The following is a 17,135-nucleotide window of genomic DNA, read 5'->3' on the forward strand; positions in this document are numbered from 1 at the left end:
GGTGTCCCGCCCCTTTCCCTGCGGTTGCTGTCGGAGATGGGACACTGGCTGGACCTTGGGTGCTGACCCAGATAGTCTGAAGTGCCCCCAGATCCTGTTCTCGGGGACACAGCAGGACTGGTGGGGGCCCGTGTTCTGAAACGACTTCTTATGGGCTGGAGGATGTCTCAGCTGCTCTGGCGGCTGACAAGCCGAGGTTTACGTCCAGCCCTGGCCTGAACAGTGTCCCCTGCTGGGTGTCCCGGTGGCCCTGATGAGCTCTTGGCAGGAGCTGGGAGCCCCAGACCAGTGCTGAGCTCCTGGCTGCTGCTGGCGATTGGCGGGCAGCACCGTCTCCGGCTGGTGGGCTGGGGCTGATGAAGTGGCGACACATGCTGCCCTGGCTGGCAGCCTGGTGAAGTCGCAGTCGCTCCTTTCACATCCCCCTGGTGTGTAAATTCAGGGGGGGGCCTGGGCTGCTCTCTAAGGGGATTGATCCCTGGAGACCAACTCCCCCTGCAGGGGCCTGTCCTGCCCCAGGAGAGCCCTGCCCATGTGCCTCAAACCTCCCCTGCTGAGGCCAGCTTGATGTTTAGTCCCCACAGCCCTTTGGGTCCAAGACCGGCCGGCAGTGGGGCTAGCTGGGCCGAGAACCCTCGTGACTCATTCCACCCACAGCAATGACGAGCGACCTGGCTTGGGTTTGAACTGGCTTCCTGGCCCATCAACTGAGCTGCCAAACCCAGGGCAAGCCCAGCCTGCAGATCAGCTGGCTCCTACGCTGTCCACCTGCCTGGGCTCGTGACGCACGAGTGAACGTGCGCCCGTAGCCTGCAGCCTCTGGTGAGCAGCACCAGCATTCGCAGCGCTGAATGGCAGTGGCCTGGCACCAAAGCAGGAGATGAATCATTGACACAAAAATAAAAGTAACACAGAGCCGCATGTACCCGCACTGGGAGCCGTGAAAGGCCTCTCGGCGGGGCCCCCGCTCAGCGCTGCTTTTGGGCAGAGGTTCCCATGCAGTCCTGCACTGTCTGTAACAACCGCCTGCCCTGCCGAGGGACTCCGATTTCAGCTCAAGCCGGGCCGTAGGAACAGCTTAGACAGTGGGATTTGCACGTTGAGCCCATGTGGAAACTCTGATGTCCTTGGACGGTAACTAATATCCCCCAGGCGGCTGCAGCCGGCTCGGCACCTGTCTCGCTGTTGATTTGTTCTCCCTGAAATAGCCTAGGGATAGAGATCTCCCCGCCCCCCGCGCCCCCGACTCCTCGCTCCAGCTGCAATGATTCCCCCTCTGGCAGGGATTCAGGCTCCTGTTGGCCTTTGAACGGCTGCCCAAAGGCGGGTGTTTAAGTGCCAGGCTGCAGCGGGGGGCGTGCGCAGGTCTACCTGGCTGGCTCTGTCCCTGGAGTGGCCTGAGGAGCTGGGGAACTTGAGCAGGCGCGGCCGAGCGAACACCTGTGGGCACGGACCGGTCCGGCTGCCTTGGCCTACCCAACCCAGAGCAGGACGCGCTGAGGTCCCCCCAAATTAATTGTAGATGCCCAACAGAGATCACTTCTGCAGCCCTGGCCCAGTGCGGAGCCCTCCCCAGCTCCAAATGAAGGCACTGGCCTAGAAACTGGAGCTCAGGCTGGGGGTCCAGAGTGAGCAGCCCCCTGGGACTGTCAGCCCAGCCCCTCCTCCACCCTCTCATTTGTGGTGACAAATTGACAGGGTGGGCCATCACGGTGTATCTATCAAAGAAGCCAGGCTCAGCGGGGGTCATGCTGCACTCGTTTGAGCTGCAATCTGGGTGTAATGCACCATCCCGTGGGCGACCCCGGGGGGAGAACCCTGCCCAGCAGCTGGGTGCGTGGCTGGGCCTTGGCTCCTCTGGCACGCTTGGCTGGGGCTTGGTGCGTGCGGCTGAGTTACCTTCCCACGGCATGTCTAGGGTCATGCAGAGAGGGTTTCTGACGCTGTAGGTGTGGCCGCCCACCCGCTCTCTGCCCTCAAGGTGCTGTGTGGCTGCTGAGCAGCTGGAATGTTCCACCCCAGACGGGGCTGCACTTCAGCACTGGGTGAGCAGTTCCCTTGGGGTGTTGCTGTGGGATGGTTAAAGAGCGGCCGTGTCCCACCCCAGAGGTGACGTCTCACCAGTGCCACGATTCCCCTCTCTCCCCACACCCCCCCCTTTACAAAGCTGTCTGGGAGCCTGTGGACTGAAGAGTGCTGGACTGGCAGCACTGCGTCACTCATGGCACGGCAGCGAGCCTGGGAATAATGGCCTCCTTTGATGCGGTGAGGCCTGCGATCACGGCCTGAGGCATCCCGCTGCTTGGGGCCGGCTGGGGAGCTTCGTGGGCATGGAATTTTCCATCTGAATCCCAGGCTGCTGACTTGGACCGGGCCAAACGGTCCATGGACAGTAACTCCATTGAGGCTCCTGCAGAACAGAGTGGGGGGAGGAATAAACCAGCCGCCCCCAGCCCAGCACGTGTGACCAGTGCTGGAGCCCTCCGTCGCCTGCCCTGGGCGAGGGGGCGTGGCAGAGGGGGCACTGCTGATCCGGGGCCCAGGGAGCCGTTCAAGAGAAGCAGGCGAGAGGAAAGCGAGCAGGGTGCTGGCTTTAGAAGTGGTTTAACAGGAAGAGCAGCTGCCTACGCAGTCAGGACACCTGGGTTCTCAGCTGTGAGCTGGGAAAGCCGCATGGCTGGTAACAGAGCAAGGGGGCTAGGAGTCAGCACTTGGGGGTCTAGTCCTGGCTCTGGGAGGGGTCTAGTGGGTTAGAGCAGGGGGCTGGGAACCAGCCAGGACCCTGGCTTCTATTTCTAGCTTTACAATAGATTTTCATTGTGACCTTGGTCAAGTCTCTCTGCCTCCATTTCCCCGCTGAGCGGTGGTTGGTTGTCCCCCCTCTGCCTCCCAGGCTGAAACTGCAGCTACTCGTGGAGGTCGCTGGGTGAAAGCCAGGCAGCCGTGAACAGAGACCAAATGCTGACAAGCTGCCTCCCGGGCCGCCCCTGAGCTGGGGGGTGAAGCGGCTGCTGCGTCAGGGCGATGATGAAAGTGGAGATGTGACGTGCCCGCCCAGCCCCCCGCATGATCTGTCCATACTGCACTGGGGTGGACGCTGGACTCTTAGGAGAATACCCCAGGGCTAGCCTGCCCAGACGTCTGCTCCCCGCCCTCCTGGGGGAAGGGTCTTGGGGGGGTGTCACTGCTGCCAGGCCAGCACAAAGAATTCCAAAATGGAGCAATGGCGTTTTGCACCTTTCCCGTGGAGATCTCCAAGCACAAGCCAAATCCTGCTCTCGACTACGCCAGGGTAAAGCCAGAGTGACTCCACGGGCTGCAGGGGAGTTCCTGCAGCTCTACACCACCTTCCTGGGAGCCGCATCTGGCCCCTGACACCGAAGTGTCCCAGCACTCCTCCGGCCGGGGGATTGTTAGAAACACGTTTTTATGCACCATTCCAAGAGCATTTTGAAAAGGGGCCCGTTGGAAGCTCTATGGGACAGGGACTATCGTGTTCTGTGTTTGTGCAGCGCCCAGCACCAGTGTCTCCTAGGTGCTACCATGCTACACCAAGTAAGTCATGTACAGCACCTAGCACAGAGGGGGCCTGGGACCGATGGGGCCTGGATGCGACTGATTATCACCATTCTACAGCTGGGGAGATGGACGCATACAGACGGGAAGGCACTATGGTCACATCGCAAGTCCATGGCAGAGCTGGGGATGGAACCCAGGAGTCCTGCTTTCCAGGCCTGTGCCCCATTTGCTGGACTGTGCAGACGAATAAGCTCACTGAGGGTTACATTCTGATCTCTGTTATGCCAGCGTCAATCCGGAGTGACTCCTTCAGACTCAGTGCGGTTGCTCTGATTTTACAGCAGTCAGTCTGGGACAGAGAGATGACGTGAATCCCCTAAGGTTTTGCAGCAAAAGCAGGAGTCGAACCCGGGAGTCCTGGCTGCCAGAGCACGGATCGAACCACTCAACAGCAGCAGCACCGTCTCACGGAGAAAACCCGCGAGGGGCACTCCTCTCAGCAGCGCGAACCCGTGTTCCAAAATCATAACCCTTAAAAACTAACGAATGAATTCATTTGGAGTCTGGTCATTTCCCTGCTGGGTTTTGAGCCCCAGGAATAACATTTTCAAGATTTTCTTTGCAGCCACGCAGGCGAAAAACCTTCTCTCTTTAGAAATGAGAGCTCAGACACTCACCTAATCCCCTGACTCCGGGAAGTGGGGCCTGAAGGAAAACAGGCAATATTGCAAGGCGCACAGTGAAAGGCCACGGTTGGCCATGCTGTCCTCTAACCTGGAGCAGAGCATGCTGGGCAGCGAGAGATGCCAGGGAATTAATTAGTGTGATCTTTAGCGTCTCGGAGCCAGGCATGCCCTGGGAGACAGCTGCGTCGGGATCTGCCTTAGGGTGCACGGCTCCTTTCCAAGTTTGTGGAATCTTTCTCCATCTGGGATTTTTATCCTTAATGTCCCCCTCCTCCCCGCTGCGTTTCTTTGTCACTGGTGGCTGAGATCGGTCCCGTGGGGACAGTCTTGGCATCCTGACTGGCTAAAATGGAGCATCCCATTCCCGGGGGAGCCACTGGGACCAGTATTTGTAGGGGCTGGGGCTCTGTGGACTGCTCTCTGCTCCAGACCAGGACCATCTCCTACTGGAGGAGGGAATGACCCTGATCGCTCGCTTCCCTGGATGGGCCCGAGGGCCCTCCGCCAGCCCCACTGCCTAACAGCAGGCCCCCTGGGCTGTGCACATGAGGTGTCGACAAGAGGCTGGGCAGGGGATGGGGACGTGTGGGGCTCTCCCTAGGCCTGGTTAGTGCACTCAGGGGAGGGAAGGGGTGCCTGTGAGCTAAGAGAGGGTTCCCATCACCCCTGTGTGAAGGACCAAGGCGTTGGCTGGTGTAGCACTGCAGTGGTGTGTCAATTATTGCTCTTTATGTGTCTTATCGTAGCACCCGGGAGCCTCAGGCTTGGGCCAGGGCCCTATTGTGCAAGGCGCTGTACAAACCCAGAACAAAAAGGCCCCACTTCCAATCTCCGCTTAGGCCAAGAGACAGATAGGGATGTCCACGGAAACAAGGAGACAAATTGGCCACCACTCTAGCCTGCAGCCTCATGATCCCCAGTTGGCTGGTGGCCCCTAACCATTGGCAAGTTTTTTCTGGCTTCCGGGCTGAGGACAGTTGTGAGGAGAGACTGAAGGAGGAGGAGTGAGTTGTGCAGATGTTTATGGGGAGCACAGAGGGGAGGTCCACCCAGGCCCATAGAATGGGCTGTCACTGACTGCAGTGCGGATCAGGTCTGGCCTCTGGCACGCCCAAGCAGAAGAAGGGCATGTTGGATGGACGCTTCCCAGCCCCATTTGCTAGTGGCCTCCATCTTGCTGCCCTTGCATGAGCTGTAAGAACACCCAGGGATGTACAAAAGCGTCTGGCCTCCCCACATCCACCCCTTTATGTTGCAAGGGGAATAACTGGCTCATAGAACAAATGTTAATGAATCTACCAAAGGCCCGCACCAAACAACCGGAGCATTGAGATGGCCTGGGATAAACAGCCAGCCTCTCGCCATCCTGGAGACAATGGCGGGTCTGTTTCGTATTGACCGTTCATTTCCCAAACGACAATAGTCAAAGGGGATATGACGTCGCCACCGCGGTGGAATCCCAGTGTGTGTTTTCCAGGCCTGAATGCCGGGCGTTCTTGACTGCGTGGGTTTCGGAAAACCTTGTTCACCGGGAACACAAGAGCCCCCTTGCTGGTGGTTTGCGGCCTGTCAAAGTTCCCATTGCATCTGGGCCATGGCCCCTCCTGGGCCGGCGCCTTGTTCCACGACCCGCTCCCGCCAGCTGGGCGTTCTGCTCCATGCCGCGCGCCCCAGCGCCAAGCTGTGCCCCCGCCCGGGGCGGGCAGACCATGACCCTGTGCTCTGCCTGATGGCAAACAGGGTTGCAGCCTTAGCCCCATGGCCTGCTGGGCTCCCTCCTGCTCTGACTGTCCCTGGGCCAATGCTGAAGTGGCTGTCAGGTGAAGCGAGCTCTCCGACCTTCCGCTAGCCCAGCGCGCAATCCCCTGACCCCCGGCAAGGCAGCTGGACCGTGAAGGGCCGTGGGCTCAGCCCACCCGTGCCCTGGGAGCAGATGGGCTTTGAGGCAGAGAGAAGGAGGCTGCTTAGGGCAGGAGCTCAGGGTCAGAAGGACACGTGGGGGGGATGCTCTCCTGCCGTAGAGCCAGGTGGGGTTGGAGGAGCTGCTGTAGGCCCAGTGAGGGCCTGGGGGAAAGGATGCCAGATGGGTGGGAGCGGTGCAGGGAGCCCTCTGTGCTTGCTCCAGGGTCCCTGGCTGGAGTCCAGAGTAGAGGGAGGCCCAGGCTCTCCCTCTAGGGCTCCAAGAAAGGTGGGAGGCCCCTGGTGCAAGGGACCGCAGGGTGCCTGAGCCTGGGGCCCCAGCGGGAGGTAGCTGGACAAGAGCTGGGTTTGCCAATTGTGATGAAGCGGGACTGTTCTTAATGTTTCCTCTGAATACTGTAGGGGTGCCTCAGTTTCCCTAGGCATTTCTTAAGTCTCTAGGTGGTGGGATAAGGGGGTGTAATTGTTGCAGAGCAAAGGGCCAGGGTACATAAATGGCGACACTCTGTCTCCTGGCAACTGATGGCCTGGGCTCTTCCCCCCTGCAAGGTGAGAGCTAAAGGGTTGGAGAACAAAGGAATCAGGTGCCCTCCTGGCCAGGGACAGGGACAAAGCCCAGAGGAGGAGGGGCTGGAGGGGGAGGGAGTTTGGGGCTGGCTGGGGACATGGAGTGAAGTGCAGATGGGGTTGTCTGGCTCACTGCCCCCCCAAAATGGACCCAATTGAGGGGTCCTGTTCTCTGCACCTACAAGCTCTGTGTTAGACCATGTCCCTGTCGTCTAATAAACCTCTGTTTTACTGGCTGGCTGAGAGTCCCGTCTGACTGCGGAGTTGGGGGGCAGGACCCTCTGGCTTCCCCAGGACCCCGCCTGGGCGGACTCGCTGTGGGAAGTGCACGGAGGGGCAGAGGAGGCTGAATGCTCCGAGGTCAGACCCAGGAAGGTGGAAGCTGGGTGAGCTGTGTGTCCTGCAGACAGGCTGCTCCCAGAGAGGAGACTTCCCCAGAGTCCTGACTGGCCTCGTAGGGAGCAGTTCCAGAGCATCGCCCGGGGACTCGTGACACCAATGTCTTGCTCACTCCGAAAGGGAGGGGTGAGGCGCTCTGATGCTGGCAGAGCGCCTGGCGAGAGTGGAGGTCAAAGACCCTGAAGAGGGAAACTGAGGCACAGAGCACCAGGTCCCAAGGCAATTGTGTTGCAGCATCTCATCCTCCTCCGGCATGTTGTCTAACACCTGGATTGTGAGCTCCGCGTGGTGGGGCCTGGCGACTTGGCTGAACAGCACCCAACACAACGGGGCCCTGGCCCTGGCCGGGGGCGCCAAGGCGCTTCCGTGACAAATAAACTCTGCAGGTGCCTTCACCGCAGCAAGGCCCTGCTCATTATCACCCCCTCCGTCAGCTCGGCCCTCTGGCGGGAAGTATCTGGCTGCAGCAGGGAGTATCTGACCTGAGTTTGAACTGAGGCCCAGAGAGAAGGGAGGAGACCTGCCTTGCCTGAGGACATGCCTTTTCCCCTGTTTTTAGGCCTGCAGAGCATCCCCCTGTTAGTCCCTGGGGACTAGCCCCCTCGGAGCCGGGTAGAGCCCAGGGAAAGCAGGCGCAGAACCCTGGGCTGGAACCCCGGCGGGAAGGGAGCCCCTGACACAGGGACAGCCCTGGCTGACGGACGCAGCCTGCAGGGCAACTGGCACCCTACCCCTCAGGCACTCGGCGGGCTAGATGCTCAGCGAGCGTAGATGGCGTAGCCATTGCAGCAGGGCTGATTTGCAGCTGCTGGGGGTCTGGCCCCACTGACTCCAGTGAGCTCCGGCTGATTGACGCCAGCTGGGGGCTGGCCCTACGTTCCGCAGCAGCATCGGCTCCGTGGCAAGCTTCCATCCGGGTTCTCGGTCGCTGCTGGATATGGGTCTCTGGGACTGGCACCTCGAACGCGTCTCATGCTGCTGCGTTCCCCGCTTCCTGCCCCGCAGCCATCCTCGGTCCTCAACGGTCCCGTTCCCCATCCTGCCTTGTGCCTCCTCTGGGCTCTGACCAGCCTCCGCTGGGCCAGGCCCTGCTTCTGCCGGTCCTCCCGGGCTGACCCCCTGCTGCTCTGGCCCATTGGGAAAGTTCTCTGCCCCGGGGAGAGGGTGCCTTCCTCCTGGTGCAGGGCCCTGGCCTGGCCCGGGGGCCGGAATCTGCTCTTGCTTCCCCTGGCTGGGCGTGCGTTGCTGCTGGGCTCCCCAGCATCCGCCAGGTGGGGCTAGGGCATGGCGCTCGTGCTGGGCCATGTGCGCTGAAAGGCTGGGGAGCAACAAATCACCAGCCACCGGTGCCGTCCCAGGAGCATGAGTTCTTGGGGCCCAACGCAGAAACCCCCCCCCTGAGGTGGTTCTCGCTGGCTGCCGCACGCCCCCTGGCCCAGGGCAGCAGGGAGCGTCCTTGCTGCTCAGCAAACCCTGTTATTTTCTAGTCTGTCGCCTCCAGCCCGGCGCTCGCAGGAGGGGCCAGGGCATCGCCCGTCTCCTTGCCCCAGACGCCTGCTTGTTCGGCCTTCGGGCTCGCGACTGGGAGAAGCTATTTTGACATGAATGCAACTCTCAGACTGCTGAGCACTTCGGTTTCGTGCCGTGCAGTGGGGAGGGGAGAATCTTGGCTCCTAATAACCAGAGACGGGCTGGGAACAAAGATGAACAGAAGGGATTGGAAGGGGCGGGATAGAATAACAGCGAAGAACAGCCTGTGCCTTCTGTTTTCTACACGCACAGCCCCGTCCACAGGCCTTACAGTACATGCAGCTGCATGGAAATATGCACATGCCAACACAGGAGTGCAGAGCTAGTCTACACATATTGCATGGTAGCATGCGCACATTCTTCGCATACGTGTCTGCAAAGAGAGAGCCGCACCCGCAGCGAAACCCGTATAACGTCTGGTGTCGCTAAATATCCAGGCCCTTCTGTACACACTGGCCTGTGCACGTCTTGTCGGTGGGCAGCATCGAGCCTGGGCTCTCTGCGGGGCGGGGGCCTGGGGGAGAGACAGGCAATAGCGGGGAACAGCCCTGGGGATCATGAAACAGAGAGGCTGGGGGTGCTCATGGGTCAGTGGCCCAGGGCTGGAGCTGGGGAGTCGAGGGAGGGCCTGTGTGGCAAGACCAAGCAGTGGGGAGGGAAGGACGTGTGTAGCTGTGGGGAGGGCCAGGGGCCTGTGATGGGGGTGTCCCCCACACAGGCCTGAAGGGGTTAACGTGGGCATGAGAGGCCAACTAAGGTACCTGGCAGCACCTGGGAGAGAGAGAAAGCCAGGCCTGATGGAGCCCAGCTGGGGTGGGGGCAGGGGGTGACCGTAAAGCCAGGAAGTTTGCAGCAGAAAGAGGATGTTGGCAGCCAGGCTCTGGGGCTAGACGAGGTAGGAAGCGGCCCAGAGCAACAGGAGCAGACCCTGGCTGCCTGCTAAGGTTCCCTGGGATGGTGTGACGAAGTGGGACTGTTCTTAATGTTTCCTCCGAATATTGTGGGGGTGCCTCAGTTTCCCCTATGCAGTTCTTAAGTATCTAGGTGGTGGGGTAAGGGTGTATGATCACTGCAGAGCCCTAGAGGGCAGGTGTGTGCAGGGGTCTGGACACAGAGAATGGCCGACACCCTGTTTCCTGGCAACTGATGGCCTGGGCCCTTCCCCCCTGCAAGGTGAGAGCTAAAGGGTTGGAGAACAAAGGAATCAGGTGACCTCCTGGCCCGGGAAAGGAACAAAGCCCAGAGGAGGAGGGGCTGGAGGGAGTTTCAGTTTGGGGCTGGCTAGGACATGGAGTGAAGTGCAGACGTGGTTGTCTGGCTCACTGCCCTCCAAAATGGACCCAGCTGAGGGGTCCTGTTCTCTGCACCTGCAAGCTCTGTGTTAGACCATGTTCCTGTCGTCTAATAAACCTCTGTTTTACTGGCTGGCTGAGAGTCCCATCTGACTGCGGAGTTGGGGGGCAGGACCCTCTGGCTTCCCCAGGAGCCCCGCCGAGCGGTCTCGCTGTGGGAAGCACACGGACGGGCAGAGGATGTTGAATGCTCCGAGGTCAGACCCAGGAAGGTGGAAGCCGTGTGAGCTGTTTGCCCTGCGGACAGGCTGCTCACCGGAAGGCGACTGCCCCAGAGTCCTGACTGGCTTCATGGGGAGCAGTTCCAGAGCATCGCCCGGGCACTCCGTGACAGATGGGCAGGCCGGAGGGCCAAAGCCTCAAACTGCCCTGCTAGCCTGACGGAGACGGCTGACATGCGAGGGGGAACTGAGGCATGGATAACGTGATGCCAGGCTGGCTAAGTGACCACGTTACAGGCTAGGCTCTCCGCTGCTTGGAGCTGGCGTTGCACCTGAACGGAGTGGGTGTAAAAATGCCACCAAACTGGAATCCTCCCGTCGCTCCCATCCACTGTGGTGACTTCCACGCCCCTCATGCGTGCCAAGTGAGCGGGTAGATCCACCACTCCCCCGCAGAGCAAGACACGCACCTGCGAGAGGAAGGATGGGTGGGCGACGGGTTCAAGTCCTGGTTCTGTCACCAGCTCCTTGGGTGACCTTGGGCAAGTCACCTGGGCCTGAGCGTTGTGAAGGATGCAGCCCCCACAATGGAGGCCAGGTGGGCCGGGCTCTTCCACAGACCTAGCCCCCTTGCAGATGCCGAGTGTTAGAAAACCTTGTGGGGGGGAGCCCTGGCCCTGGTCCTCCAGCTGTCAAGGGAATCTCGCTAGTGACTTCAGCGGAGTTAAGATTTCCCCTCCGTGCCCCGTTGGCACACCTGGGGTAAAGAAACACCCTTTGTCTGTCGTGCCTGTGCAGAGGGGGGGTTCTTTGGGCGGCGCCCCCATCGCTACCCTCCTCCTAACAAATAACTGGGGCTGCCACTTCCTGAAGCTCACGGAGCTGCTGCTTTGTTACCACGGCTCGTTGCCCTTGGTAGGAAGCCAAGCCCGGCGGACTGGCAACACTCTCAAGGCAAAGGAGCACATGGAAATTCTGCCTGCCTGTTTCCAGCGAGCCCCAGGTACCAGCAGCTCGTGTTCCCGGGCGTGCTTCAAAGAGCCCGCTGTGTGCTTAGCTTGAGCCCTTATCAACACCCAGGCCTGGCCGGGGCATGACCAGAACCTGGCACTTCTTGGGCTATGACAGGGCAGGAGAGTCTCAGCTCTTCCCTTTCTAATTCCAGGCAAACCAACAGCCGTGGGAAGCCGCTGCCCCCAAAGGAGACGTCTAGGGGGCATTTCACCAACAGAACTCAGAGCATTTCACGAGCACTGTCACTAACCCTTCACATGCTCCCCCTGGAAGGGGGTGGGGCTCAGTTATTAACCCTTTTCTACAGATAGAGACGGTGAGGCACAGAAGTGAAGGGACTGGGCACGGCTGCCAGCTGAGGCAGGAACCCAGGTGTCCTGATTAGGTGCTTAAACAAATGAGTGTTTGTACACTTTGTACAGTGCACTGGCCCCTCCAGCCCACTGCCGTCTGCTAACCAGGGCTTTGCTTTATGCAGGAAGGCGACAGAAACGGTTTGTTAAAAGCTCCACTCTGGGTCCCTGGGGATGCTGCTTCCTTGGGATCCTTCGCCCGGCATCCACGTGCGACCCGGTTCCCAGAGGCTCCCTGGTAACTAACAATTGCTCCCCCCTGGGGGTATGTGTGGAGCTAAATCCACTGGCACTAAATCCCGTCCCAGCCTCTCTACATCACAAGGTCTGCAACAGCTGCGGTGCTCGGATTTCTGCAGCCATCTTGAAATGCTCTGAGCTGCACAGACCAGCCTCTTCCAACCTCATTTGCACTTGCTCACTTTCCTGGGTGAGCTGCTTGTCACTCACTTGCCGCTCACTAATTAGGGCTGCATGGCGATTGCTGGGGGCGGCTCTGCCAGGGCCCTGCACCTTGTGCAGCCACTCACCCCTGGGCAAAGGGTGCGAATTGCTGCCAAAGCTGGAGGGGAGCGCTCTGCGGTACGGGGCTGTGACCTGTGCGAGGCGCAGCTCTGCACCTCCCCAGAGGTAGTGACTTGAGGTGCTCTGCCCACAGAGGAAACAAGCATCCAAAGGCCCCGGGGGCGGGGTGGGGGGGGGGCTGCAGGTGCGGGAGACCTGGATTCTCTTCCTGACGCTGAGCGGCTGGCTGACCTCAGACGGGTCACTTAGGGTCAGACTTCTAAAGGTTTTTAGGCACCGGCCCCCACTGAAATCAGCATTTCCACCCTTCCTTTAAACTAGGGATGTCAGCCCTTCCTGCCCTGTGGCCCCAGGAGCGCCTGCATTCTGGGTCTGTCCAGCACCTTGCACCCCGGGTCCTACAATAATTCATGGGGACCTACAGCAAGGAGCCCCTGCTCCTGGTGGAGGCTCCCGGTGCTGCTGCGATACTGTCTCCCAGGCAGGGGGACCTCTCTGGAGTCCCGCAGTTGCCGGGGGGGTGCTGGGCAGACGCCCCGAGACACGATGGGGTTCGAGGGCAGCAGCGACCGGTGCTGACTAAGCGGGAGTGACTGGATGCCAGATGCCAGCCCCGGTGAACTGTAGGGGGCGCTCAGGAGAAGGCGCGTGGGAAGCAGCAACGTTCCCGCGAGCTCACGCCCGGCCTCCTTTGCCTATTTCAGGGACAAGCGCTAAATAGCCACAGGCCGGAGCCGGGGGCCAGAGGAGTGTGAATTCAATTACCCTCCAACAGCCATGCACCAGGCTGGGGCTGGCACTGCCCCGGAGCCAGCACGTTCCAAGCAGGGCTACTCAGCAATGCCCTGGTTGCTGCTGACGATATATTTAGCCTTGACCTGGCTATAAATTAATTTGTATACCGCAACTTTAACAAATAAAGCAGCTGCAGGGCAGAGCGAGGGAGAGGAGTCAGGGAGCCCGCTGCTCCTGGCATAAGAGGGGGACGAGTGTCCTTTTCCCGTACATGCTGTGCTGGAACAAAGACCTGCTCCCACCCTGAGCCAGAAAGGCTGGCAATACAGGGCTATGCATGGAGATTTGCTCAATCTCACATAAATCAGGAGCGGCTTGGATCCTCTTGCACCAAAAAAGCACAGGCCTCGAGCTTAAGGAGAATCCCTATGTGCTGGTAGCAGTATAGGCCTTATGACACACAGCAGGGTAGCCTAACTCCATCCAGCAGACAGTGGTTGCCAGTTCATTGCACTGTTACCTTCGAAATGGGCTCTACATGGGGAACTGACCCAGTAGTGAATTGCTCACTTGCAATAGAAGCCCACGAGCAGCCCATGCAGTGACCTAGAGCAGGGAGACAGTCCACCTTATCCAGCACTCGATTTGTACTGAAAGAGGTCCCGGGGCTCAGCCCTGGCCTGGTCATGCCACTTGGCTCGCTGAGGGGTACCAGAGCGGCCCTGCAGGAGCTCGCTGGTGCTGGGTCTCGGGTGGCCCCCGGGGAATGACAGAGCCTGAATCTTGCTGACCTCACCCTGCGGTAAAAATAGCCCCATGCTGGCGAGACACTGCTCAAGGAGAGCCAGGTCCAGGTTTGAAATAGACCAGAGCGGCCTGGTGTGAAGGGAGGCTGCGGGGTCGCAGGGGCCAAAACCGGCTTCCTTAGGCGAGTTCAAAATAGGGGGTGCCGGAAAATGTTTTCTGCATTTAACGAAAATCATGTCTGCCCCCACACATACCCTGCGTCTGTCTGTCTGTCCCAGTGTCTGTCTGTCTAGCCTCTGTGTCCGTCTGTCTGTCCCCACACGTACCCTGCGTCTGTCTGTTTGTCTGTCCCCGACTCCCCACGCATACCCTGTGTCCATATGTCTGTCTGTCCCCACACATACCCTGTGTCTGTCCCCACACATACCCTGTGTCTGTCCCCACACATATCCTGTGTCTATCTGTCCCTGACCCCTGCGACAGGGTCAGGGCCAGATTCTGATCTCAGCTCCCTGGGGCTGAATCCGGAGTCACCCCTGATCATGACAGGGTCAGGGCCAGATTCTGATCTCAGCTATACCCAGAGCAATCCATGTGTCAGTCCGGAATAACTGCACTGAATCCAGTGCAGCTGGGAGCAGGCTCTCGCCTGCAGCCTGATCTCCTACAACCGCCCCGCTCTTGCAAAACCCATTGCTCAGTCACCCCTGCCATGGTCCCCGCACGGCAGCTGCTGTTTACCCTCAGCTCTGCTGTCTGCCTCTGGGGCTGGGTTCATGACCTGTCTCTCCCCTCACTGCCCAGCTCAGGCCTTGGCATGCTCTGCCCTGTACACCTGAATCCGAGCACCGCTTTTCCCTGGTGTGACGAAGGGGGACTGTTCTTAATGTGTTCTCTGAATATTGTGGGGGTGCCTCAGTTTCCCCTATGCAGTTCTTAAGTATCTAGGGGGTGGGATAAGGGTGTATGATTGTTGCAGAGCCCTAGAGGGCAGGTGTGTGCAGGGGTCTGGACACAGAGAATGGCCGACACCCTGTTTCCTGGCAACTGATGGCCTGGGCCCTTCCCCCCTGCAAGGTGAGAGCTAAAGGGTTGGAGAACAAAGGAATCAGGTGACCTCCTGGCCCGGGACAGGGACAAAGCCCAGAGGAGGAGGGGCTGGAGAGAGTTTCAGTTTGGGGCTGGCTGGGGATGTGGAGTGAAGTGCAGACGTGGTTGTCTGGCTCACTGCCCCCCCAAATGGACCTGTCTGAGGGGTCCTGTTCTCTGTACCTACAAGCTCTGTGTTAGACCATGTTCCTGTCGTCTAATAAACCTCTGTTTTACTGGCTGGCTGAGAGTCCCGTCTGACTGCGGAGTTGGGGGGCAGGACCCTCTGGCCCCCCCAGGACCCCGCCTGGGCGGACTCGCTGTGGGAAGCGCATGGAGGGGCAGAGGAGGCTGAATGCTCCGAGGTCAGACCCAGGAAGGTGGAAGCCGGGTGAGCCGTGTGTCCTGCAGACAGGCTGCTCCCTGAGAGGAGACCTCACCAGAGTCCTGCCTGGCTTTGTAGGGAGCAGATCCAGAGCATCGCCCGGGGACTCCGTGACACCTGGACAGGCTGGGAGAGCTGCTGCGGCTCCCCTGAAATCAGCGGGGTTTGCATGCCAGATTAGCCCTTGCTGGCGTCTCACTCACGCCAGCTCACTACCTGCCTCTGGCTGGGCCCTTTAACATCAGTGTCTGGGGCCTGCCTCCAGCAGGAGCTGGGCAGGGCCAGGGGACTGTGGCCCGGCTGCAGGGCTGCTGGCTGCAAGGTGCAGGGTGGGCAGGGCAGTGTCTATCACCATGCCGCGTTTGCAAGGCCTCACGTCCAAGCCTGGCAGCATCTGGCCAATGGCTGCACAGCCCCCAGTCCCTGGCCCCAAGGCAGCAAAGAAATTCGGCCCCACTGATGTCCAGGGGTTTAAGTACCGATTGGGCTAGAGGGGAACTGAGGGGGTCACAACATTGGGGCCCCAGTACAGGCCGTGGGGTGGGGTCTCAGCACTGTGCAAGGCCAGCTGCTCACTGCGGGCTATTGGCCCTCGCCCCTCTGTTTCTCCAGGATTTGATTTGTAGGGGAGGGAGCCTGGGAAATTGGCCCTTGTTACCCCCACGTGATCTGAAATACCAGCTCTCCGTGTACGCGTCTGCACACCGGCGCTCACTGGCGTCGTGCTTCCTCCGTCCACGCTCTGCGTTGCAACGGGCTATTCACCACGGGCTGTCCCCAGTCGGCCATGGCTTATGACTCACCCTGTGCTCCCAAGGGCCTGATCCTGCACCTGCAACTCACGGCCATTGAGGCAGGGCTGGGCCCTTGGCTTGCAGCCCAGGGTCAGTGGTAGCCAGGGACTGGCTGCACCTCAAGTGTCCGGACAGAGGCAGGTCATGTTTAACTGATGCAATCAACAGTTCGGTATTTTGGTCCGTGCTCCTGACACTATAATCAATCACTGCTGCCCTGGGGACCAGGGCTCCAGGCTGTGGCAGGCATGCGTGAGGCCAGGACAGCTGTAGCCCGGGTTGGTACCTTTGGAAAAAGCTTTCAGAAGTAAATCTGAGCCGCTCTTATCCGGCCCTGCTGCAACCTGCCGAACGTCTCAATGCTGCATGAGAGACGTTTTCCTCCGCTCTGCGGCTTGGTAGCTGTATTGCGTCTCCTGAGAGCAGGGCTGCGCCTTGCAGAACTGCGGCCACAGCAGGACTGGCACAGGGTAACGATGCACCTGGACAGAGCCCCGCTGGGCAAGGTGCTGCCCAGACCATGCTGAGAGCTGCTGGGCCCCGCGGAGCTCGCAAGCCACAGGGCTGGAGAAAAGGACTCAGACCCATTTTACAAACCCAGGGCACACAGGGAGTCTGTGGTAGAGGTGGGAAGTGAACTGAGACCTCCAGGGCTTTTGCCCACAAGTGAAAAAGCTGCCAGACCTTCTCCAGCGTGTGTGACTGTCGCCCCCCAGTGGTGGCTGCCCAGGGAGGGTGGGAGCTCTGGCACTGGGTGGTGCTAGACAAGGATCAGGGCCTGTTGTGCTCGGGACTGTGCCAATCAGTAACACAAACAGGAAGCTTGGGATGTCGGTAATGGGCTATGCCCAGGGAGCTGGCATCAGGGAATCTGCGTTCCAGGCCCAGCTCTGACAACGTCTCATTCTGTGACCTTAGCCGACTCTTTTAAAGTCGCCATGTGCCTCGGTATCCCCGTCTCTGAAATGGGGCTAATACTGATCCACTTCAGGGGGAATAACCCGCTACCCACTTGTGACGGGGGGCGTGCAAGATGGGGGACTGTGAAACTGTTCAGTATTTTTGTCGTAGCAGGGAGGGTGGCGGGAAAATAGCAAATAGGGGGGGTCTGGAAAATTGCCCAAGGGAGATGGGTAGGTGAATGCACTAAAGCTGCTCTGGTGGTGATGGGGGCGAGCGAGTCCAGTTCTCTGCCTTCAGTGAGCCACCAACAAAGCCTCCCTCAGGGCTAGCAGCCGGCACCTCGGCCCACTCGCTGGCAGCTCCACGCTGGGGGGCCTGTCCTGGACTTTCCTCCAGCCCAGCGCAGGGCCTGTCCTCTTCCCAGCCGGGGCAGCGCTCCCTGCGGCGATGGCACCC

This window comes from Natator depressus, chromosome 20, assembly GCF_965152275.1.
Source record: "Natator depressus isolate rNatDep1 chromosome 20, rNatDep2.hap1, whole genome shotgun sequence".
Lineage (NCBI taxonomy): Eukaryota > Metazoa > Chordata > Testudines > Cheloniidae > Natator > Natator depressus.